Source organism: Mustela nivalis (genome assembly GCF_964662115.1).
Source record: "Mustela nivalis genome assembly, chromosome: 14".
In the NCBI taxonomy this organism is placed as follows: Eukaryota; Metazoa; Chordata; class Mammalia; order Carnivora; family Mustelidae; genus Mustela; species Mustela nivalis.
This window is the reverse complement of record NC_139033.1, coordinates 35,900,021-35,923,430: the sequence shown is the minus strand read 5'-3', so window position 1 is coordinate 35,923,430 and position 23,410 is coordinate 35,900,021. Positions and strand designations below refer to the sequence as shown.

The following is a 23,410-nucleotide window of genomic DNA, read 5'->3' as shown; positions in this document are numbered from 1 at the left end:
TCTATGAGGCATACTATTGCTATTCTCCCCATTTTACAGATGCAGACACTGAGGCAAGAGGGGTCACGATGAGGTCAGAGCGCAAACGGAGGTGCTGTAGGAATCCGCGCTGCTGGGCTGCACACAGTAAGCTGCCTCTGGTTTGAACGACAAGGGAAGAGGTGACACTGATGTCAAGCACAGACAGGAAAGAAAGACAGAACCGGATGGCGAAGGGCTTTGTGTTTCATGCTGCTCTGGAACCGCCCTCTGGACAGCTGGCGGACTTTGCAGGCAGTCAGAGCACGACCGAGTCACATATTCCTTCAGACTGACTGCAGGGTCGGGCAGAGCGGCCTGAAGGCGGGAGAGGGACTCTTGCCAGATGGGGTTGGACAGCACCTAGAACACTGTTCTGGAAAGAAAATAGGAGCCGGTGGCCATGGTGGACAGATAAGCTGCTGAGAGGGCACATCCCGGCGCAGCCCCCCAGGGAAGCTAGCAGCCAGAGCCCACTGCAGAGGGCAGGGGAAGCTCCCTGAGCCCCAGGGGGAGAGAGCTCAGGGCTGGAAATGGCTTACAAGGATGAACACCAGCCTGCATCCACACAGAGTGACTGGGACCAGCGAAGCAGGCTGGGGCCCCAAGCCCAGGGGTAAGACCAGGTAAGAGCTTGCATGAGGGGCCCATGGGGTCACTTTCAGGTCTGCATCTCTCCATAGGCCTCATGGGCCTGCCCTTGCCCACTGGGGCTGCCCTTGCCTTGGTTTCCCTTTGGTTCTTTTTTCTTTTTTTTAAGATTTTATTTATTTATTAGAGAGAGAACATGAGCAGAGGGAGCGGCAGAGGGAGAAGCAGACTCCCCACCAAGCAGGGAGCCCAATGGGGGGCTCGATCCCAGGACCCTAGGATCGTGCCTGACCTGAGCCAAAGGCAGACACTTATCCCACTGAGCCACCCAGGTGCCCCTTCACTGGTTCAGAGACCCAGGGAATGCCATGGGTCGGGATGACCAGCAGAGGGCAGCACAGGCTTGGGTTTGTCCTGGGCCCACTGGTTTGGGAGCCCCCGGGGCCCTTCCCAAAGGGCTGCGGGAAGACCCAGGAGGAAGCAGTTTTGCATCTGTATAACCCTGAGCTTCCACGTGCACTCGGGGCCTCCCGAACCCAGCTGGTGGCTAAGTACGACGACGACAGGAGGCTGGACAAGTCCGGGAATGCAGGAGAGGCAGTCCGCATGGTGGTTGTTGAAAGCCAGGCTCGGCCAAGCCTAACTTACCGGTGGTGGGGTCTTCCCCTGTCCTGTCTGTCCTCTTGCTCCCACAGCCCTGGCACCAGACAGCGCGGAGATGCTCAGAAGCGCCCCTCCCGGGCATGGGCGTGGCCACATGCCCCTGGAACCTTCTGCCGAGAGCCCACGCCTTGAGGAACAGTCAACAAATCCAGACCCGCAGCCCCTCCTGGTACAGATAGGAAAGAACCCGCAGTCCCCGGAACCCCAGCCCCACCCCCACCCCCACGCAGCGAGGGGAGAGGGGGCTTGTTCACGGAAGGCAACTTGGAAGTCGCGATTCCGGACTTGAATGAACCTCCTGGAGCCGGTTGTCACATCAAGAATGAAGACCCCTCCGCCCCTCCCACTCCACTTTTTTGGGATTTGGGGGGGGGGGGGGGGGTTAATTGTGGTAAAATATGCCTGACATAAAACTTACCATCTTAACCATTCTATTTCTTTTGAAGATGTTACTTTATTTATTCATTGTGAGTGGAGAGAAGGGGAGAGAGAGAAGCAGATTCTGCGCTGACCAGGGAGCCTAACCCGGGCTCGATCCCAGGACTCCTGGACCAGGACCTGAGCTGGAGGTAGACGCTTAACAGACTGAGCCACCCAGGAGACCCTCATCTTACCCGTTTTAAATGCGAACTGTTAGGAAGTTAAGTGTACTCACATTGTTCCCACTCCTGGTTTTTATTGTGACTTTTCATTTACAGCCTCTCTGAGCCTGGGGCACAGAGAGTGAACCTTAAAGAAAAGGCAGAGATCTGCAGAAAGATTTCACTGAGAAAAAAATGGAAGGAAGCCAAGGCAGAGAGGAAAGGCTTCCCAGGCCACAGGGCCCATGTGAGCTTTCCAGGGATGCTTCGACCCAGAGCCTGGGGTGTCTGTTGGGTCCAAGGTCAAAGGAGTGAGACTCATACAAAGCGAAGGTCAAGCAAACCTTTATTTCGTGCCAAGCATCAAGAATGAAACTGACTGGCTGGAGCCTCACCTCTTACAGAGAGGGCGACCTCTCTCTGCCTTACAGACTAGCTTTTAAGGGCAAAGGCCATGTGGTTGGGCCTGGCCACGTACAGGTGACCAATGAGATTGTGATACACAGGGAAAGCTGCACAGTCATGCTAGGTCACACATAAGTGACCAATTGAAGTACAATTTACCCTATAGTAGGTATTTGAATCAGCCTATCACCTTGGTCAGAATTGGTGCGCAAAGGGCAGGGCCCATATTCCTTGGTAGTTAGGGAGACAGTATGCGCCCCCATCCCCACCCCACTGATCAGATGTCTCCACCTGGCCTGACCCACCCTTGTATTTGGGCTTTGTTACCTGGAACTGGTTTCCAGGACTTGTTTTAAGTAAGTTCCCCGAGGGGGTCAGTCTAAGTTTTACTGCATAAACAGCAAAATCACTGTTTAACCGGATGGAATCACTCTGGCCCTTACAGTGTCCTGGCCCGTCTATCTCCAACTGTGTTCCTGCATCTTGGCCACTCAGAACCGGCAGCGCAGCCTAGTGAGGACCCCAGAGGGCTTCCTGCCCACGTTCAGAAATGGGACCAAAGGCATTCAAGATCCCCCCCACAAATATCACTTTGAAAATAATCTGTATGGTGCATAACTGAGCAGTAGTTAGGACAAAAAAAATTCAAGCAGTCAAATACCTGAGATATTTGGTCTTTGATGAGCTACAAAGCCGAACAAGACAGAACTTGAATTCCTAATACTAAGGGCTGATGTTTAGGCAGCATCGCCTGTGAGCCTGGCCCCGGACTGGCTTCTCTCACTGGGGCCTTTGCCTCACTCAGTGGAGGTGCCGATATCAAGTCCTCGCTGGAGAGAAGTGAACAGACGCCCAGCGGCTGACTTGCTCAAGGCCACCGAGAAAGTGAGTGATGGAGCCCGGAGCACATGGGCTCCAGGGACATGCCGAAGGACCCCCTCTTTGACCAGCACCGCACTAGGGGCTGGAGGACAGCCAGAGATGGGCTGGGGACCACCATGTCCTGGGGAGCTCACAGGTGGGTGAGGGAGCCCTGCCCCCCATCTTGGAGCAACGTCAGGGTCACCGGGCCAGACGAGCTAGCCCTGACCCACATCTGTCCATCTGGATCAGTAATACCCACATGAGAACTTTAATAAGTCAGCGGTGCAACCCCAGGATCCTTCATACGTCTGCCGGCCAGTCACGCCACCTCTTTCCGCCACCGCCTCAGTGGGAGAATCATGTCACCAAAGGACCAGAGAAAATGCGCCATGTTTTCCCACTCCAGCGTTTCTTGAGAACCGCTGCCAGGGAGAGACCATCCTCATTCTTGCTCTCCTGTCGCTTCTTCATTCTCCACTTGGCTGCCCCAGAGCCCCCCCTCCGCTGGGAGACAGCCCGGGGAGGTTGTGGGATCGAGCCCTCCATGCGAAAGGGCAGAGGGAAGTGGAACAGGAGATCAAGAATGATGGTCTGTTTCCTGGGCTTGGTTTTTGAAACGCATTTTGGCTTTTCTATGTCAAGCTAATGAGAGGGCGAAAGAAAGGGGTTTGCAAACACGGTTGTCGCCGGAGCACGTGACGACTTTCAGGAACCTCTGTGGCTCCCCACCACGGCTGACCTTCCCCCTCGGCCTGCACACCCCCCCCCCCGCTTTGTCACCAGGCGGGGGCTGTGGGGAGGGACCCCCCAGCTACTCTGACCGGCAGGAACCCCCGCCTCCCCGTCTCCGGAGTTCCCAGCACCCAGCCAGGCTGCAGAACAAAACCAAAGGCCTCTAGCACCCCAGAGGTGGGCTGACCCCCTTTTTCCTTTGTTACCTGTTCGTTGGTTTTTGGAAATGAGGCCTGTTGCAGTTTTGTGCACAACTGGGTGATGTCTGCATGTCCTCTGGGCTGTTAGTGTGTCAACAGAAATGGGGTACGAAAACAACCAACACCAAATGCAAAGGACAGAAAGACCAAGCAGGACGCCGACAGCCCTGCCTGCTGTGTGGGGACCGAGGCTGCGAACGGTCCTTTGGGGACTGGATTTTAAAGCCTGGCATCTGAGCCCGTGGCTTCCGTGCTTCCAGAACTTCTGCGGCCCCTTCTCCGGGCCAGCCCTGCACCCCCCTCTGCTCACTCTCTCCAGGTGGCCCCAGCCAGGCCCGAGAGGAAGCAAGCGCGCTCTCCCTGTGCTCGCCTCCCCGAGTCTCCTGCCCGGAAGGGCCTCTGGGGAGGATGTTCATCCGGCCATGATGGCCCCAAAAGGACTATTTCCAGCTGTATCAGCAGAGAGACTGGGATATGAACTCTGTTCTGGGGGGCATGTCCTTCCCTCGGGACTTTCTCGCCCCGTCCTTTTGGAACAGAGCTTCTCCATCTTGACCCCACTGACATCAGGGCCGGATCACTCTTTGCTCCGAGGAGCTGTCCTGTGCAAGCTCAGACCTCCTGGATGCCAGGAGCACCTCCCCACCCTCCCACTCCCAGGTCTGACATCCAAAAACATCTCCAGATCTTGCCACATGTCCTCCGGGGGCAAAACTCCCCCCCCCCCGCCCTGCCGCGCCCTGCTGCTCTGAGGAGTAGCTGATCTAGTGGTTAGAAGCTGGGGATGTCACAGAGACCAAGAGAGCCTCTACAACAAAGACTTATCTGCCCCCAAATGTCACCAGGGCTGCATGTTTCTTGCTTTGCATCTTAACAAACTCCCATGTGACACACCCTTGAGATTTTTCTTCCTGGTCAAAGACCGAAAGGGCTGTGTGAACCGTAAAAGCTTTCAAGAGGGAAAGTGCGCTTACCCCAAACTTGGGGCCATCCCCAACCGTAGATGGAGCGAGCGAGCCTTCTTCAGAGAGGGGAAGTGAGGCGGGGAAGCGAGGCTCTAGGGGAACTGACCAGTGGGTCTTCCTCAATGCAGACCCAAGGACCATGGTTTGTAGAGCATATCCCCCAGGGGACATCCAAGCCACAGAACCAGGAGAGAAGGGGAGTAGTTAAGTCTGGAGCCCTCAGGGCCCGCGTGGGCTGCGACAGTGGGGGGGGGGTGTCCAAGGCGCCCGTGAGCTCAGATCAGATCCTAGAAGCCGCGGCAAGATCTGACGGCAGAGCTGATTTGTGGCCAGAACCATCCTGGAGATTTTAGGATGCAGGAACTCGGACTTGTCTCCGCGGATGGGAACTCTTCCTTTGAACCCGGTTCCTTGAAGATCAGAAGGAAATGCTCACACGTGGTGTTTGTGGTTTCCATCTGGACTCCTCTAACTCAAAGCCACAGACTGTCTCTTCAGAGATGGTCCAAAAGAACTTGATGAGGTTTGGTTGTTATGAAACCCATTTCCCATTCCCCATGACCGCTGTGGACAAGGGCATCTCCCCAGCAACCCCAGTGGCCCTCCCCGTTGATAATTGAACTTTAACAGGCTTCCTCTGCTTTCTGGAGGGAGAAGCTGGAGCTGCACCAGTATCTCACCACCCCTAGCTCGAGAGAGTCCCAAGAATGCCCTCTCTTGCACCCACGGTGGGAGACATGTCCAGAAGCACAGCTCACATTGGCCCAGCCCAGCACTCCAATGGCCAGCTCATGGGTGAGGTGTCCCAGCATCCTTGGACTTGGAGAAATTGATGTTATGGAAGGATTTAATGCCTTTCAGTCTCTCTGTCCTGACTGCCCAGTGTGAGAGGCATTAAAAAAAAAAAAAAAAACCCAGATTTCCCCACATCCTAATCCCCGGATTGTGATCTTATATGGCAAAAGGGATTCTGCAGATTCGGGTACGAATCTTGAGACAGAGAGACTATCCTGCCTTATCGGAGTGGGCCAGCGCCATCACAAGGGGATGAGCTGGAGATGGAAGAAGGTGATGTGTGACAGAAGCAGAGACTGGGGGGGGGGGAGCTCTTTAAAGTCAGAGGAAGGGGTCACAAGCCAAGGAACGCAGGCTGCCAGTGGGAGCTAAAGAAGGCTGGGAAACGAAGTCTCCCTCCACCGCCCCCTGCAGGCGCTGAGGCCTCTATGTGCACTCCTATCCGGGTCCTCCCCCTGGAAGCTCTTTTTTTTTTTTTTAAAGGTTATTTTATTATTTATTTTTTAAGATTTTATTTATTTATTTGACAGACAGAGATCACAAGTAGGCAGAGAGGCAGGCAGAGAGCGGGGCAGGAAGCAGGCTCCCTGCTGAGCAGAGAGCCTGATGCGGGGCTTGATCCCAGGACCATGGAATCATGACCTGAGCCGAAGGAAGAGGCTTCACCCAAGGAGCCACCCAGGTGCCCCTGAAGCTCTCCTGATATTCATTTTAGCCTGATGGCACCTGTACTCACACGTGGGGGAGGAGAGGGAACTCCGTGAGCGCTCCACCACTTCTCTGTTTCCTGCTTAGATTCATCCAGAATCATTGTTCAGAGCCTTATTCCTTCCTGGCCACGAGGCCTCCGAGGAGGTGGCTCCCATACCCAGCAGGCGCAGAGCAAAACCAGGCTGTTGACCAGGGCGTTTCACGGCTCTGACTCAGAAGCGAGGGCACTGGAAGAACAGCCTGTTCCTTGTCCTGACTCTGCTGCCACCGGCCTCACTCAGATTAATGATGTGCTGGTGGCGTTCCTTTCCTGGCCAGTCGCTTCCAGGTGATTCTGCAAGGATCTATGAGTTAGCGTTCGGAAAGAACTCCTTGAAATCCTGCATCATTCAGAAGCATCCCAGGTAGTCATCTCGATGCCTTGTAATGAGTCCTTTTAAAACACTCTGCCTGCCCCCTCGTCCTGGGTCTTAGCTGTACGTGCCTATGGTGTACTCACTGGGTTCCTTCGTAGCCGCAGTGACAGGACGCTTTCGAGGCACCAGGCCGAGCTCATCATAGTCACCATCTGGTTGACTCCGAAGAGATAAAGATCACCTGTGACCTGTGCTTCACGTTCCTGGGAGGAAAACAAAGCCCCATGCGCCTGCCCGCTTCCTTCTACCCTGACATCACCAGCTATGGGAGGAGCCTCCCTGCAGGTACCTGCCTGGGGGTGTGGGGGTTGGGGGTGGGGACTCAGTGTTGCAGACGGATGTCACTTTGTTTAATTACAACAGAGCCAGATGAGCTGTTACTGGAGAGACCACACCTGAGAGAAGCAGACATGGAGGCAACTAATGATTCTGCTCTTTTGTTAATTTACGGATTTTTTAGGATGTCCGGTGGGGGGCAGTGGCCGGGATCAGTTCCTACTGTCCACGTACCTCTGCTCCTCAAGCCTGTTGCTAGAAGCACAACGCCAGGGTTCTAAGACACCGAGAAGCCAGACTTTCCGCAGGGAGTCTGTGCGCGGAGTCTTGTCTCTCTGGCCCGGAGCACCGCCGGGAACGCTGTAAGGCACATTCACGGCTTGGCTCACTTTCTGAGAAAAAGACAGGAGGGTGAGGAGGGACTTGCAACCTTGGGAAACCAGAGTAACTCAGGATAGGATGACACCTACCTGGGCCGCCTCCTCCTCAGGGAAGGTGTGGAGACGTCTTTGCACAGAAAGAACCAGCAGGTGGCACTGTTATTCTCTCGAAATGGTGCAGGGTGTGTGTGTGTGTGCCTGTGCACACATGTGTGCCAGGTGAGACCTTCCCTCTCTACCCAAGCTAGGCAGACGCTCCCTCCTCCACCCCCATCCACCCACCCCCCTTCTCCATCATCCTTTTCTGTTCTCCGTCAGATACTAGCAGAGAAGAGCAGGAAAACCCAGCAGAAATCACAACACAGATAGCATGCAATCAAAGATACTCCCCCAGACGTCTTGGGAAGAACACTGAGGCCCTCATGCCCCCCTTTCAGTTCCCCCTACTCCTCCCCAGGCCCACAAGGGCCATTCTCTGCTGCCTTCCAGGAAGACGCCCCTTCGCTCTGGTGGTTTCCTTCTTGCAGGCATATTTGTTTGGAGAAAGGACTCCAGACAGAGTGAGGACCTCAGAACAATGATTTAATGCTGGCTCTTCAGGCGTGTTTCATAGCAGACAATCTGGATCTAAAGGATACATCCATAAGGAAGGTCCCCTTCCCCTAAAATCACCCCAGCATGGGAAAAGCCACCACCTCTGTCTTTGGGCCAAGCTGTTCTCCTCGGAGGCCTTAGGATTCCAGCCTCGTCCGAGCATCTGGGAGCATGGGCAGGTTTACAGGCCCTACGAGGGAGCCTCACACACATCGTGTTCCTTGCATTGATCTGATTCTTTCCCCACCTGCTTAACAGGCACTAAAAGCATCCGCTGAGACACTGCCTCCAGCCCGCTTCAAGTGCATCGACCTAATGGACTTGTCTCCTGGCGCAAACCTCCGAGGACTCAGGTAAGGCAAACCCTTTCTAAAACTGGCGAGATGAGGACGAGGCAGTAACCGCTCTGGAAAGAGCCCATGGGCGGCTGAGTGTTTCAAGGTCAAATCCAGCCTGCGCCGTCTCACTGGCTGGATTGGGGGCCCAGCTCTGCTCTCCAGAACCCGAGTGCCCTTCCGCTGCGGTGGGGATGCCGTCAGCAATAAAAAGCCACCTCGGGAGGGGGGTGGCTGGGTCTCTTGGGTCCTTAACATGACTCTTCATCCCGCGACGTTTGCCAGGTTGAAACAAGGGTCCCTAAGGAACCGGCATTTGGGAAATGACTAAAAACAGCAAGGTCTCCACCCAAAGACATTTATGCTTTAAGGGACTTCACATCGGACGGGGGGGGGGGGGGGGGGGTCACATCTGACCTGAGGTCACATCGACTCCTGGGTGCGGTCTGGAAGCTTTTAGAGAGGCCGTGTTTTTAGATCCTGAAGCTTCCAGGTGTGAGTCCCGAGACGTCTAAAACTCACCAGTGACCGAACCTTTCTCAAGCATGTGTCTCACGTCTGGTTCCCAACGTGGGCCCGTGCGGCGAGGCCGGGGTGCTTTGCCGGCGCCCTCGAGGCCGGCAGACCCTTTATTGTCCTGAAGCTGGGCGTGCCTGGAAAGAGGGTGGGAGACGTTCGTTTGCCTTCGTGGTGTGGGGGGTGGGGGTGTAATCAAAGATTAATGGAAACAAGGAGGTGGGAGAGACGGACAGGGCGAGGCAGAGCTGGAAGAGGCTTGCGGAGAGGGAACCGTGATCACCACAGAATACAGGGAAGATGGAGCCATCGTGGGGTGAGGACTAGAATCCCTGCCGTGGAGGGCGCTGGAGAGAGAAGCTTGTAAGAAGCTCCGTGGATAGAAACACTGAGGGGAATAGTTAGTTTGGTCAGAAAATGCAAGTGTGAGGGCTGTAGGCCCAGACCAGCCTCCAGGCGGGGTTGTCCGACCTGACCCTCTCCTCCTCCTCTTGATCAAAGGGAAATCGGCTTCCAGAACTCTCGAACACCTCTTCTCTCGGCCTGCAGCCAGGCCGGGCTGTGCCCGCCTTTTCAGCGCCTGAACAATGAGCTCTGTTCTGGCCTTCTCTCCTCCGGGGAGGACCTGAGGACCCTAAAGACCTCCCCTCCCTGTCTGTAGGGTGTCGACTGCTCCCACCACCTCGGAGAAGGGAAGGCCCTAGAAAGACCGGGCTCCTCCCTTCCTTCCCCCACTGCTTTTCCCAGCTGGGGCCTCCTCACCATGGAGCCGGGCCAGGCCCTGTTGCTGAGGGAACCCACGGCGGGCCCAGCCCCCTTCCCCACAGAAATAACCAGAGGAGAGGAGCAAGGGATTAAATTGCCCTAATCTCCAGGCTTCAGAGGAGGCCAGGAGCCTGGCCAGCGTGAGGTGGCAGCTCCCCATTGGCCGAGATGACAAGCAGGAGGTCACCGGCCTGGCCCTACCTCTCCCCTCTTCTGCTCCACCTCCACTTCTTTCTCCTCAACCACAAACCCCCCAAAAAGGCAGACAACCAGTGCGGCTTCCCTAACACGGGAAGGGAGGGCCCAAGCCAGCCACTGCCTGGCTTCGCCCACCTGACCTCTGCGGCTCTAGGAATGACGGGGACCCTGGCTGCCCTTGCCAGCGATGCGGTTTTGCTTGGTTCTGACTCACTGTCTGCAAACGCTGGCGGACATGAGTCAGCCTAGCCCCACCTGCGGGGCTCAGCACTGCAGGCAGACAGGTGAGGGGGGTGCTCTGTCGCAGCACCCCCGGCCCCAGAGATGGCCCCAGCCTGGCTAGGGTTGAGGTCTTCAGCGCGGCCTACGAGACCGTCCTTAGATCCTTCGCCTTAGGGTCTAAGTCTCACATTAGGGCAAGTGGGTCACTTTCTGAAAATACCCATGCCCAGGCCCCACCCCAGCTAACAATGCAGACCCCATTAGTCTGAGGTGGGCCTCAGGGGAAGGGCTTCTAAAAGCCCCGGTCATTGAGGGAGCCCCTCGCGGAGACCCCTGGCAGCTGGTTTGGCAACCCCGCTGTCAGCAGGATACCTGGAACCACAGTTTTCCTGGCCGGAGCCCAGTGTTCCTCCTGCTCTATTACTTTTACTGCTTTACAAAACAAAAACAACAACAAACAAACAAACAAAAACCTGTTTTAAGGAGTACACAACTTATGTAGGAATTGTACATAACACACGAAAGTGTAAGGAAGGAATTACATCTCCCCTGAGCCCCCAACACCCAGTTAGGTACCGTTAACCATTTGGGTTCTCTTTTCATCTATTTTCATGTATTTAGTTTAAAACAAGGTCAGGGAGGTCTGGGTGGCTCAGTCGGTTGGGCGACCGACCCTTGATTTCAGCTCAGGTCACGATCTCAGGGTCCTGGGATCAAGCCCCACAATGGGCTCCACACTCAGTGAGGCATCTGCTTGGGATTCTCCCTCTCCCTCTTGCCCTGCTCTCCTCCAACTCTGCTATCTCTTTCTTTTAAGATTTTATTTATTTGATAAACAGAGAAACAGGGCAAGAGGAATACACGCAGGGGGAGGGGGAGAGGTTACGCACAGGTTACCTGCTGAGCAGGGAGCCCAATGTGGGGCTCGATCCCAGGACCCTGAGCCAAAGGCAGATGCTTAACCGACTGAGCCACCCAGGTGTCCCTCCTCTCTCTTTCTCTCTCTCAAATGAATAAAAAAATCTTTAAAACCAAGGTCATACAGGGGCACCTGGGTGTATCAGTTAAGAGTCTGACTCTTGATTTTGGCTCAAGTCATGACCCCAGGGTCGGGAGATGGAGCCCTATGCCGGGCTCCGTGCTCAGCGGGGTGTCTGCTTGAGACTCTCTCTCTTCCTATCCCTCTGCCCCCCCCCTTTTAAATAAATAAAAAAATCTTTAAAAACAAACAGGAGCACCTAAGTGGGCACAGCTCTATGTCCTCTTCTCATTCCATTACAAGCTGAATGCAGGGTGGGCCTGTGACACACTGCTGGACATCACGCGGCCTGGCAACGCTTTCAGCAGGCTATTTGGCAATGAGTATCAAGAATATTTTCAAATTATCACCCTTCAGCCCACTAACTCCATTTCTAGGAATCTGTCTGTCTTCAAAGAAAGATCAGATGCAGGCAAAAATTTATTTACAGAGACTTTCGTTTTGGTGTTATTTATAAGAGCCAAAATTATCAACCTCATAAATGCACAAAATGTACAAGGGAGAGTTTAATAAATTGTGGTTATTCATGAGACGGATACCCTGTGATTGTTAAAAAATCACGTTTTGGAAGACTGTTCACTGGCTGTGAAAACGATGCTTTCCACGGTCCCTCCACGCCCTGGGACGCATATGTTACATCAGAAGAAGGAATATCCTTCTTCTGATTCTACTGTAACCCTTCGGGAGGCTGTCAAGCCCATGATCTTTCCCCTCTAGATGACCTGTAGCGTTTTTTCTCCGTATCAAATGTTTTGGCAGTTTGTTCTTTTTCTGAGTACTTACTATGTACTACTTCTCTTGTCGGTGTGACTGTGTATTAGGAATGTGTGATCGCGGCTCCACGGACACGGGGGTCTATGGGGTGTCTATGGAAGACAGAGAGAGATGCTGTAAACCGCCGAGGACCCGAGCCCTGAGTTCCACACCTTCTCTCTGTCTGCTTTTCAGTTCCAGCTTTTCTAAAACTGAAATCATCTTCCTGGAATCTGTTCCGATTCCACAAACCAGTGTTTGAGGATGGACTCCCCTCCCCAGGCGGGCTCTCCTTCTGGCATTACCATTGCCATAGGGGAATTTCCTAAACCATTCTTCTTTGGGACACTTAGATTCAAAGTTCTGGAGCCTGAATTGTCCTTCCATTTGGACTTTCCATGTAGTTTCTTGTCAGCTGGGTTCCAAGACACAAGCAGAAATTGCCAGTCTTCTTCCAGGCGAAGCCTGGCAATAACCAGCACAGCATAACCTCCACCATATGCATTTGTCAAAGCAGTCATAGGCCAGCCCAGGTTCAAGGGGATGAGGAAGTAGACTCCGCCTCTTCAAGAGGCAGAGGCCAGCGTGTACGGGGAAGGAAAGAAGTGGTGACAGCCATCTTTTGAGATGACACGTAGGGTCTTTGTGATTCTGTAGCTTTTTTTTTTTCTAAGAATTTTATTCATTCATTTGACAGAAGGAGAGCGAGAGCATGAACAGTGAGGACAGTCAGAGGGAGAAGCAGGCTCCCTGCTGAGTAGGGTGCCCAGATGCAGGACTTGATCCCAGGACCCCAAGACCATGACCAACTGAGCCCCCCAGATGCCCCATCCCATGATGTGTCTAGTAGAGATGCTCCACAGATATTAAACAGTTACTGAACTCTTTTTTTTTCCCAGCATAGTTAACTAAGTGTTACTATAGTTTCAGGTGTACAACAGAGCAACTCAGCAACTCCACATACCACTCCGTGCTCCTCATGATAAGTGTCTTTTTAATCCCCTTCACTTATCTCTCTCATCCCCCTGCCCAGGGCCTCCCCTCTGGTAACCAACTGTGTGTTCTCTAGAGTTCAGAGTCTTGTTTTGGGGTTGTCTCCCCCTCTTTCTCTTTTTTCTTTTCCTTTGCTCTTTTGTTCCTTAAATTCCGCATATGAGGGAGACACGGCCTCTGTCTTCACAATTACTGGACTCTGAAGGCCTGGACCTCTCATCGGTCAGTCACTTGGACGGCCATCTTGAATTATGAGTTGACTTTTCCCTGGTGTTCTCATGAGTTTTGACGTTCCAGATAAATAGGAAGCTCTTTGAGGGCAAGGCTCCTAGGTACAAAATGCATTTTTGTGTTGCCCCCACAGAGCTCTACACACAGTATGTGCCGCAAACATGCAGCCCCCCCCCCCCCCGGTTTCCTTCCTTCAGGCAGCCCTAGCTCTGGGAAGGGAACAGAAGAGCTGCTTTCACTGAATTTTTGTACAACACAAGGCTCCTTAGGCTCCAGGGAAAATTGAGAGAGACAGTCCCTTTGTTCTCCAGCCCTGTGCCGAGCTGGGCCCAGAGCCTTCTAGAGGGGGAAGCTGCAGCCTGTGGGGGGGTGGGGGGGGCGTGTGGAGGAAATTCCATTCTAGACCCTCATTTCCGAAATGGCTCTGTGATTAGCCAGGCTTTGTGCCGGCCCAGTCCAGAGGCAGAGAAAGGCTGGCCCCCAGGTCATAAAAGCACCGGGAAGATACAAATGCAGCCCCTTTACAGCCTCAAACAGGAGGTGAAAAGATTTGCTTTGTTGTTTGTTTGCCTCTCAGACTGAACCCAATTTTTCCAATTACCTTTTTTTTTTTTTTTAAGTTTACAAGAGTTTATATTTTAAGTGCATTTCTTCTCAAAAAAAAAAAAAAAAAAAAAAAAAAACCAGGCCTCTCTACTCTCTAACACATTTTTCCCCTTTGGTTCCAAGGACTCAAGCCTGGTCTCAGCAGCAGGGAGGGTGGGCCTAAGGTCACATGTCAGAGGTCAGGGGGCCCCTGATTGTTCCCAAATGCGCTTTCCAGTAACCATAGATTTGAACTTTGCATTGTTGTGGGGGCCCTCGGGACAGAGCTGGGGCGGGGGTGGGGAGGCCATCTCTGCCCTTCAAAGGCGGCAGGCTCTGCGTTCCCTGGGCCCACGGTTCCATCCTGAACCCGGTCCCCGTGGGGCTCCCGTGGGTGGGGGTGGGCTGGGACTTGGAAAGGACAGTCCGTGGAATCCCAAACTGCCCATCTTGCAGATTGGACTGTGCCGCTGGAGCAGAAACACACAGGATCAGCGGCAGAGGCCGGCCAGTCCCCTGACGGCTTTCTGAAGTCTGGGGATATTTGCCCAGAAAGCCAGCAAAGGTTGTTGCTGGCCCAGAACCAACCAGGAGCGCCCCACTTCTCAGGCCGGGGAAGGATTCTATGAAGTGTAGGGAATGAAGGGCGTGGAGGGTCAGAAGTGAACCCAAGTTCTGGCCTTACCCAAGGCTAGTAGGTGTTGGCTAGATAAGATCGTACAAGTCCAAGGGGAGGTGAAAGACCCCAGCCCGACCCTCCAAAACCAGGGTCTCCACCCATGCCGGAAAGTCTACCGTAAAGAGAACATACATTTCTATTATTGATACAGAAGAGTGTGTAAGATACATCGTTAAGTGCAAAACGCAAGCTACCGAGCGTTCTGGCCAGGGCGTGCCCCTTCTAGAGCCGGGATGCGCACACACAGGAGAAGAGTAGGACAGACGTCAGAACATAGAGAGAAGCATCCCTGACTGGTGGCATTTCTGTGACGTTTTGCCTTTTCTTTTTCTGCATTTTAGAATTTACTTACACTGCACGTGTATTCCTTATATATATACGTTAAGAGAAATTCTGGTGTTCATGAATCATTCCTTCAGTTCCCAGTTTTTCCAAACTGTGGATTAAAGTCACCGACATCATCAGGGGCACCCCGGGGGGCACAGTCAGTTAAGCGTAGGACTCCCAATTTCAGCTCAGGTCATAAGCTCCGGGTCGTGAGATCAACCCCGGCATTGGGCTCCGTGCTCAGCGGGCACTTGGCTCTCCCCATCCGCTCTTGCACGTGTGCACGCACGTGTGTGCTCACTCAAGTAAATAAAATATTTAAAAAACAAAAAAAGGGCACCAGCGTCAGATTCCGAGAGCTTGCTGGAAAGGAGGGTTCCCTTGGTTGTAGCTCAGACCTACGAAGCCCGAATCCGGCCGGCCTTCCCTGCTGCCCCTTCGCCCCTCCCTGCCCTTTCCTGCACCTCGAACCAGCCCTGACCGAGCAGACCAGTCCACAGACAGAGCCTCCCGCTCTCAGCCTCCCCTCTTTTCCTTAATGAACTCTTCTCTTCTCTTGGCCTCACTTCTCTTTTTTGGCCAGAAGGACTGGCTGCATGATCTGATTCTCTAATTCCTTAAGTCTAGGGAAACCGAAAGCGACCGGTGGAAGCCTGGCCTGTGGGTCTGACCCTGCTCTTGAGTAGGTGCGTGACCGGAGCTGAGGGACTGAGCTTCTCCGTGTCTTAGCGTCCCCCGTGGTAACAGGGGGACAGCCCTGCTACCCCACAGAGCTGTCTCTGCGAGGTTTAAAGAACAGGACTATGTACACACAGGGAGTCCGGTATGTAGCAGATGTCCCGTGAAACCTGCTATTCCCAGCTCGCACCGAAGAACACTGGAAGGAATCTGAGACGGGCCTCCCAGACTCCTCAGGGAATATAGAAACAATGCAGATTAGTAAGTCTTCCCCCCCAGATATTCCGAGTTCACCCTCTCACGTGAGGCCCCAGGACCTGACACTTAGCAAGCAGGCTGGTGATTCGGTCACACCTGGCCAGTGGTCCCTGCTCACACCTGGAGGAACGCTGGTCTAGATGGTCATCAGCAACATGGAAATAACTACAATCCCCCGTCCCCGTACGGAGGCACTTCCTGCTGCAGCAGCCAACCGTCGCCGTCGTACAACTGCATAGGTGGGCTGGGGTCTGGCAGACAGGAGCTGGGCTGGGCCAGCTGTGGTTCTGAGCGAGGGTCGGGGTCCAGGTCTGTGCCACATGTCTTTCATCCTTCCTGGACCAACGGATCCCCCCGGATCCTTGCTCACAGTCCATCACCACGCAAGCCCATAGCGCCCGACATCAATGGGAAGAGGGACAGATAGGATTCTCTGCCTCAGAGACGGGAAAATAAAGCTGAAAATAAAGCCTTATTTCTATCAGCCAGGACTCAACAAACTGTAGCCTGCTGGCCACGTTGGCCTCCAGCCTGTACAAGAAGGACTCGCACGTTTTCTAGGAGTTGTGAAGAAAAACAAAGTGAACAGGATCAGCGACGATATGGGGCCCATGAAGTCTAAAATGTTGACTTTGTGGCCCTATAAGGAAAAAGTTGGTTTGATTTCTACTGTAAACCATCAAAATGTCCCTTTTTTTTTTTGTTACACAGCATTACTCACAAATGTAAATGAATAATTTCATATTTTTGTTTATTTTTAAAGTAAGAGGGATTTCTTTCTACTTTTGATTTCAGCGTTGTGAGTTCGAGCCCCATATTGGGTGTAGAAATTACATTTAAAAAAAAACAACAACACTACAACTATACATTAAGTAAGAAGGACTTAAAAATGTTTCTAAGATGGGGCACCTGGGTGGCACAGTTAAGTATCCAGCTCTTGGTTTCAGCTCAGGTCATGAGACTGAGCCCTGCATCAGGTTCCACATTCAGCATGGAGTCTGCTTGGAAGTTCTCTCCCTCTCGCTCTTTCCCTCCCACTCATGCTCTCTCTCTCCCTCTCTCTGTCTCTCTCTTTAAAACAAATAAATCAGGGCGCCTGGGCGGCTCAGTGAGTTAAAGCCTCTGCCTTCGGCTCAGGTCGTGATCTCAGGGTCCTGGGATCGAGCCCCACGTCTGGCTCTCTGCTCAGCAGGGAGCCTGCTTCCTCCTCTCTCTCTGCCTGCCTCTCTGCCTACCTGTGATCTCTGTCCATCAAATAAATAAATAAAATCTTTTAAATAAATAAATAAAACAAATACATCTTTAAAAAAAAAGTTTCTAAGCCATGGAGTAGAACAATGGAGAAGGAGCAGGGGAACAAGGTTGTAAAAACAGAAGAGAGGAAAGTTAATGAAAGGAGAATGGATCTCGGAAGAGAAGGGTCTTTAAGGAGGAAGGGACAGTGGTGAAAGTATGTTGGCATCTGGTCAAGGGGAGAAGAGGGTGGGGGTGGGGGTAGGATCAAGGTGTGGTGTGTTGTCAAGGGGAAAGAGGACAAGCAAGACAGGATTATCTGGGGGTAGGAGTATCCAGCTGCTGGGTGTCAGGGAAAATCTGCAGAAGAGAATCCTGGTGTCCTTGTAGTAGAGTGTTGAGGTTTTCTAGTAGACCTTCCAGGAATTATCAGACTGTGGGGATGTGCACCTTGGATTATTTTTGACTGCCTAAGCTATTTAACAAATCTATCGGGAAAGAAGTTAAGTGATAGAAAACTGACACCACCAGTTTTCCCTGTCCATAGGCCAGCACAGCCTCCCATTCCCAGCAGTGCAAAGGCACTGTATGCTGTGGAGAACAGACATCTCTGTGAGTCAACTTCTCCCTTGAATCAGTTTCACCATCTTACTGATTTCCGCATTGACAGATGAGTTCAATAAAATCTTTGACTCTTGTCTATTTCATAGCTGTATGAAACTCATAACTTCACCATTTAAGAAAATTCTCTTTTAGCTTTACCTAAGGGATCTCGCCGGACAGTCACTCCAGTCCATGAGGCCATTGCTGCCGCCATTGTTATACGTACTGCTGCCGCCGTTACACCGCCATTTTGAGGATGACATCCCTGAGAAAGGAAGAGCTTAAGGTCACACTAGCAGAGAGTGGCCGAGTCCAGGCAGGAACTTTGGGAGTCTTCTGACTTCAAATCTGCTATTTTTTCCACTGCTGAGTTAAAAAAAAAAAAAAAAAAAAGGCACCCCTGTCATGTTGTTCATTTGCTTGTCATTGATGAGCACAGGAACTGTGACTTAGGGAGCACACAGATCTGGCATTCTTGGGCCCATGCTGGTTCATGTGCACATGCTGAGGAAGAAACCCCAACAGCGTCACTGGGACCCAGCCAGGAGGAGACAGCTCTTGAAATCAATAGGACTGCATGATGAGGCCCAGCGCCAGGAGGAAATGGGTCTCGACTTTCTCTTTTCTTCCCTGACGGATCATCAAACCAAAATTCTCAACAGCGGAATGTCTCACAAGTACTTTCCCAAAGTCCTATTGTTTTGTTTTTGCCGCAAATCAATGCTCCCCTCTCCAGGTCCCCCCATCACCTCCCCCTGCCGTATGTCAGCATTTCAGGTGATTTCACTCTGAAGCATTCTGCATTTTTCTCAGCAGGATCCCTTGTTTTCCACGAGAAGTCCAACATTTCATGAACACCTCTGGGGAATGAGCTAGACGTCGTACAGGGGACTTGACAGATGTCACCTATGTAACAGTCCCTAAGCTCTGTAGTTGCTCAACTAGCAAATGTTCAGGAGACACGTTAGCAAGGCCAACATGGAAACAAAACAAAACAGGATCTCCACCTCAGGTATGGAATCTGAGGGAGACACTTGCAGGCAAAGAGACAATCACAACACAACGTGCTAATCACGGGTTGGTGTGAGCACAGAGAAACCCGCCCCTGCGTGTTCGAGAGAATCATGGAAAGTTTCATGGTGATAGAATTTGCACTGAGACTTGAAGAAGCAGCAGGAATTTGCCTGGAAGGGAGAGGAGGAGGTGCCCGGAAGCTTCTAGACAGAGAGAGCAGTGCAGTAACAAAGGGGAACAGAGTACATGGTATCTAGGAGGCAGAAAACAGTCTGGAGTGGCGGCAGCATCAGGATGTGGAGAATTCCAAGTATGAAACCAGGCGGGTGGGCAGGAACAAGTCAGGGCAGGACCACGATGTGGAAATTTGCCTGCAGGCAGCGACCGAGAGTCTTTGCAGCCAGCAAGGGCTGAGGGTACATCCTGCACCAAAATACCCACGGGTCCCTTCAAAGGAAGGCAAGGGCGCCTGCGGGGAGACAGTCATACCCCTAATGACTGAATCAGCACCTGAATGTCCCGCCTCTGTCCAAATCCCGAAATAGCTGCTGTGGTTCTTGTCTCTTGGGACTACTACTTGGACGACTCTTTTTGGCTCGTCTTTTGGGCTGCTGGGGCTGTAATAGCAAAATACCACAAACACAGTGGCCTATGCACAACACAAATCCACTTCTCGCAGGCTGGGAAGCCCAAGATGAAGGCGCTGGCAGATTCGATGTCTGGTGAGAGCCTCTTTCCTCGCAGACAGCGATGTGGGTCCTCTAGTGGCCGAAAAGGCAAGGAAGCTCTCTCAGGCCTTCCACAGAAGTTCACCAGTCCCGTTCCCGAGGGCTCCACCCTGCTGACCCAATCGCCTCCCTAAGGCCTTGCCTCCTAACACCATCACCTCAGGAGTCAGAATTTCAACCTGTAAATGTGGGGGTGGGGGACCCCAACATGGAAGCCGTGGTGGTCCTCAGGATAGGTACTCGAGTGAACGTGAAGATGTTGGTTTGTGCAGATGGAAATATTTTCTGTCTCTGGATTATTTCTCCATGGCCTGAGGCCTCCAGGCCTCTACCATGGTATTTTCGGTTGGGAAGGAAGAGGGCGAACGTCCCATGAATCAGGAGGAGGCGTACACGGTCACAGCAGAGCCAGCTGTGAGCACAGCAGATGACCTGGCAGAAGCCAGCAGGTGTCTTCACCATCCTTTTATCAAGGTCTTCGGAGAAGCTAAGTGGCAGGAAGCAAACGTCCCCCCGTCGGAAAGTGATGTCTCCGGGGACCTCTCAGGCCGCACCTCACTGTGTTCCCTTCCCTCTCCCCATCTGCCACTGCCCCCCCCCCCGCCCCTGTGCCCTCCCCCCCTCACCCTCCCGAGGAGAAGTCCGCAGTAGGCCTGTTTCCTTCTCTGGCCTCCTCATCCATCAGGGCCCTGGGGAAGAGTCTGCAGAGATAAAAAGAGAAGGAATTCGTCTGCTCCCTAGAGAGGGCCTGCCTCAGCTGCCTGACAGCTTCATCTCCCCTGGGTTCCGGAACATTCCTTTTATTTTAATGTGCTGCCTTTTGATGAAGTACTGTTGAAAAGAAACAGAATTTTGGGTCATCGGGCAGTAGCAGCATCTTTTACAGCGAAACAGATAGTCTGTGAGGAGTGTCTGTGATAAAACACCATAGGGGACAGCCCGTGAATTTTCAGCAACACGGGGGATGGTAGTCCTGTAACCCCTCCTTAATGAAATTCTTCCTTCTTGAATCTTTTTCTATGATTCTGATGCCAGAAAGAGAGGGGAGGGGTGGCTCAGTCAATTAAGCGTCTGACTCTGGATCTCGGCTCAGGTCTTCATCTCAGGGTGGTGAGTTCGAGACCCACGTTGGGCTCCAGGCTGGCTGTGGCGCCTACCTGATTAAGAGAGAGAGAGAGAGAAGGGGGTGGGGAGTGTGTACCCATCCCTCCGTAGAGCACCTGGGGAGCCCCAGCATCACCTAAATGTGAGGGTTGATGTTACAGCTAGAGCCACCCAGCTTGTCCCTGACACCACGCCCCATCGCTGCGCCCGCACACCCTCTTCTCAGACCGCCTCACGCGTGACTCTTCTGTGACTCGCCAGGCCTGATTCATGTGGCCTTTATTCCTGCATTTCCCTGCGCGAGCCCACGTGTGTGGTCCCTGCACGCAGAAAGATTCTGAAGGCAGCAACTGTCTCTGCAGTACCCAGCCCAGTGTCCGATAGGCTGCATTCATTCTATGGCCGGGGAACAAATGTCCCAAAGGTAGCCAGTTAAAACAGCACCTGTTCGTTAACTCAGGTGTAGGTTAGGGTTAGCTGGGTTCTCTGCTCTGGGTCTCACTTGGCTGAAAACAAGACGGAGGCTGGGCCGGGTCCTGAGGAAGAAACAATGTCCGAGTTCATTGAGGTTGTTGGCAAAATTCAACTCCACGCGGCTGGACGACTAGAAGTCGCCATTGCCTTGCTGGCTGTCCACCAGGGGTCACTCTGAGCTCCTAGGGGCTACTCCGGTCCTTGCACAGCACAAGCTAGCAAAGGTACAGCAAATCTTTCTTACCCGCTCAGTCTCTCTGACTTCCCCTTTTGCCATCAGCCCAGTAAAACTCTCTGCTTTTAAGGGGCCCCCGTGTTTCAAGTAGGCCCACTCAGATTCTCTCCCTTTTGAGTAATTCGAAGTCAACTGATTAGTAACCTTAATGACACCTGCAAAACTCGTTTCTTCCCATGTTATGCAACATAATCAGGGTATGGAATCTCGTCTTTTTTCCTGACCCTGAAATTAGGAAAGGAAAAGCAGAGGAGACTTTGCTCTCCTAAATTGGGCCAGGCTGGTCAATGGTTTTTCAGTTTTTAAAAATGCCCATTTCAGGGCACCTGGGTGGCTCAGTCGTTAAACGTCTGTCTTCGGCTTAGGTCGTGATCCCAGGGGTCCTGGGATCGAGTCCCATGTCGGGCTCCCTGCTCAGCAGGAAGTCTGTTTCTTCTCCTCTCACTCCCACTGCTTGTGTTTCCTCTCTTGCTGTCTCTGTCTCTCTCTGTGTGTGTCAAACAAATAACTAAAATCATAAAAATAAATAAATAAATAAAGCCCATTTCAGGGGCTTCAGGCTGGCTCAGTTGGTAGGGCATGCAACTCTTGATCTCGGGGTCGTGAATTCGAGCCCCACATTGGGCATAGGGCTCACTTGAAAAAATAAAAAGAAAAAAGAAAGATGTCCATTTCTCCTCCCCCGACCACGTCCCCTTAGAGCTTGGATCTGGGCTGGATTGGAGGCCTTGCTTCACAGTAAAACATTTCCTAGGTTCTTTCGATGGTTTGTTTTTGACCAGAAATCTCCCTGCGCCCTGATCTGATGTTTTTTTGCCCAATCTCATGTTCTCTATCCTGTGCCAGGGCTCCCTCCCTTTCCCCTTCTCTTCTCTTCCGTACCTCCTGGAAGTTTTTCTTCCCCTTTGCTTGAAGGTGAGGGAATCCCCCTATCCCCCCTCTAGATGCCACCAGTTCTGGTGTCACCCCACATCTCTGTTCACTCTGGACTTCAGGTGCCCGGTGGGGGTAGCCGTCCGTAGCCATCTGGTCATTGAATGAACAGGCGAGCGAATGAATGGATGGTGAATGCTCTTCTGATCTATTACTCTTTACTGTCAGTATCTTGAAGCTTTCGGATCATTCATTTGTGACTGATCCCCGGGAATGCAAAGGTGAACAGGATAAACATTTGTTCCGAGGCTACTGGAAGAACTGGGCCTCAGTGGAGATCTGGGTGTCTCCCCTTTGGAATAAGCTTTGCCAGCCCAAAGGGGTCTATAAATCCAACATCTAGGAGCCACTGTCAAAGATAATCATTAAGACTCCAGGTCCAAGGGTGATAGGATTCCTTTCTTTTGTGAAATACAGCATTCTTATTGTTTTCCCCTAAAAGAGACACTTTAAATTTGCTTCCCACCAGGTCTGAAGCTGGTGGCTAATGTGGCTGAAAATGTTATTGAGCCCAGGGAGGAAATCCAATGCCCTGGGGCCACGGGGCTGAATGGCAGCCTTGTTTCCAAGCGCATTCTCCTTTGTCTGCCTGGCCTCTCAAATGACATGTTTGGACACAAAGCCTCTTAGGTAGAAATTACTACATTTGCAGGCGTTCCTAATTTGGAGTGAGGTTTATTTTTTCAAAGTCTTTGTTCAAGATTAAGCTTCAGTGACGTTTTACAGCTGAGTTGCAACTCATTTGAAAATAGGTTTTATTACGATATTTATTAGTGCTCTTGTTGATTTTTTTTAAGGTTCCTCTTTGAAAGAGAGCCATCCTGCATGGAAATCTCCCAGCGAGGCTTTCACTTTCTTCCCATTGAGGTCATTTTCTTAACCTCTCAGAGATATTTATCTTTAGGAGTTTAAAACCTTTCTGTGTAAGGAGAGCAGAGGGGAGACAGTTGATAGGGCCTAGGAAAGACAGAATCCTTGGGGAATTTGGGGAAAGAGGGACCATTTTCTTAATGACTATTATTCTCAGCCCCCATAGATTAAGTGTTTCCTTAGCCGTGAGGACAGGTTTGGGCCAAGGGCCCCGGGAGCACAGGCATCACACGCCTGCTGTATTTGACAGCGTCTTTGCCACTCACCAACTGTATCATACTGTATATTCTAATTTTCCATATTCCTTCCTTTTTTTTTTAAAGATTTTATTTATTTATTTGATACAGAGAGAGAGAGAGAGCACGGCAGGGTTGGGGACAAGGCGGAAGGGAGAGGGAGAAGCAGGCTCTCTGCTGAGCAGGCAGCCGGATGCAGGGCTCGATTCC

General features: G+C 52.3%; 2 long non-coding RNA genes across 2 annotated transcripts in view; one reads left to right on the top strand and one right to left on the bottom strand.

Moving 5' to 3' along the window:
- The first annotated feature begins 7,134 nt into the window (after nucleotides 1-7,134).
- The window catches only part of LOC309847651, a 42,109-nt gene continuing 25,833 nt past the window's right edge, over nucleotides 7,135-23,410 (top strand). Inside the window, exons 1-2 of the long non-coding RNA XR_014302537.1 lie at nucleotides 7,135-7,226; nucleotides 8,450-8,544. This is a non-coding gene — a long non-coding RNA (uncharacterized lncRNA). The remainder of the gene's footprint in view (nucleotides 7,227-8,449; nucleotides 8,545-23,410) is intronic.
- On the bottom strand, nucleotides 7,242-7,794 carry LOC309847652. Its single transcript, XR_014302538.1, has 3 exons — nucleotides 7,688-7,794; nucleotides 7,452-7,609; nucleotides 7,242-7,336 (listed from the first exon to the last, which is right to left on the bottom strand). It is a non-coding gene; the product is annotated as an uncharacterized lncRNA (long non-coding RNA).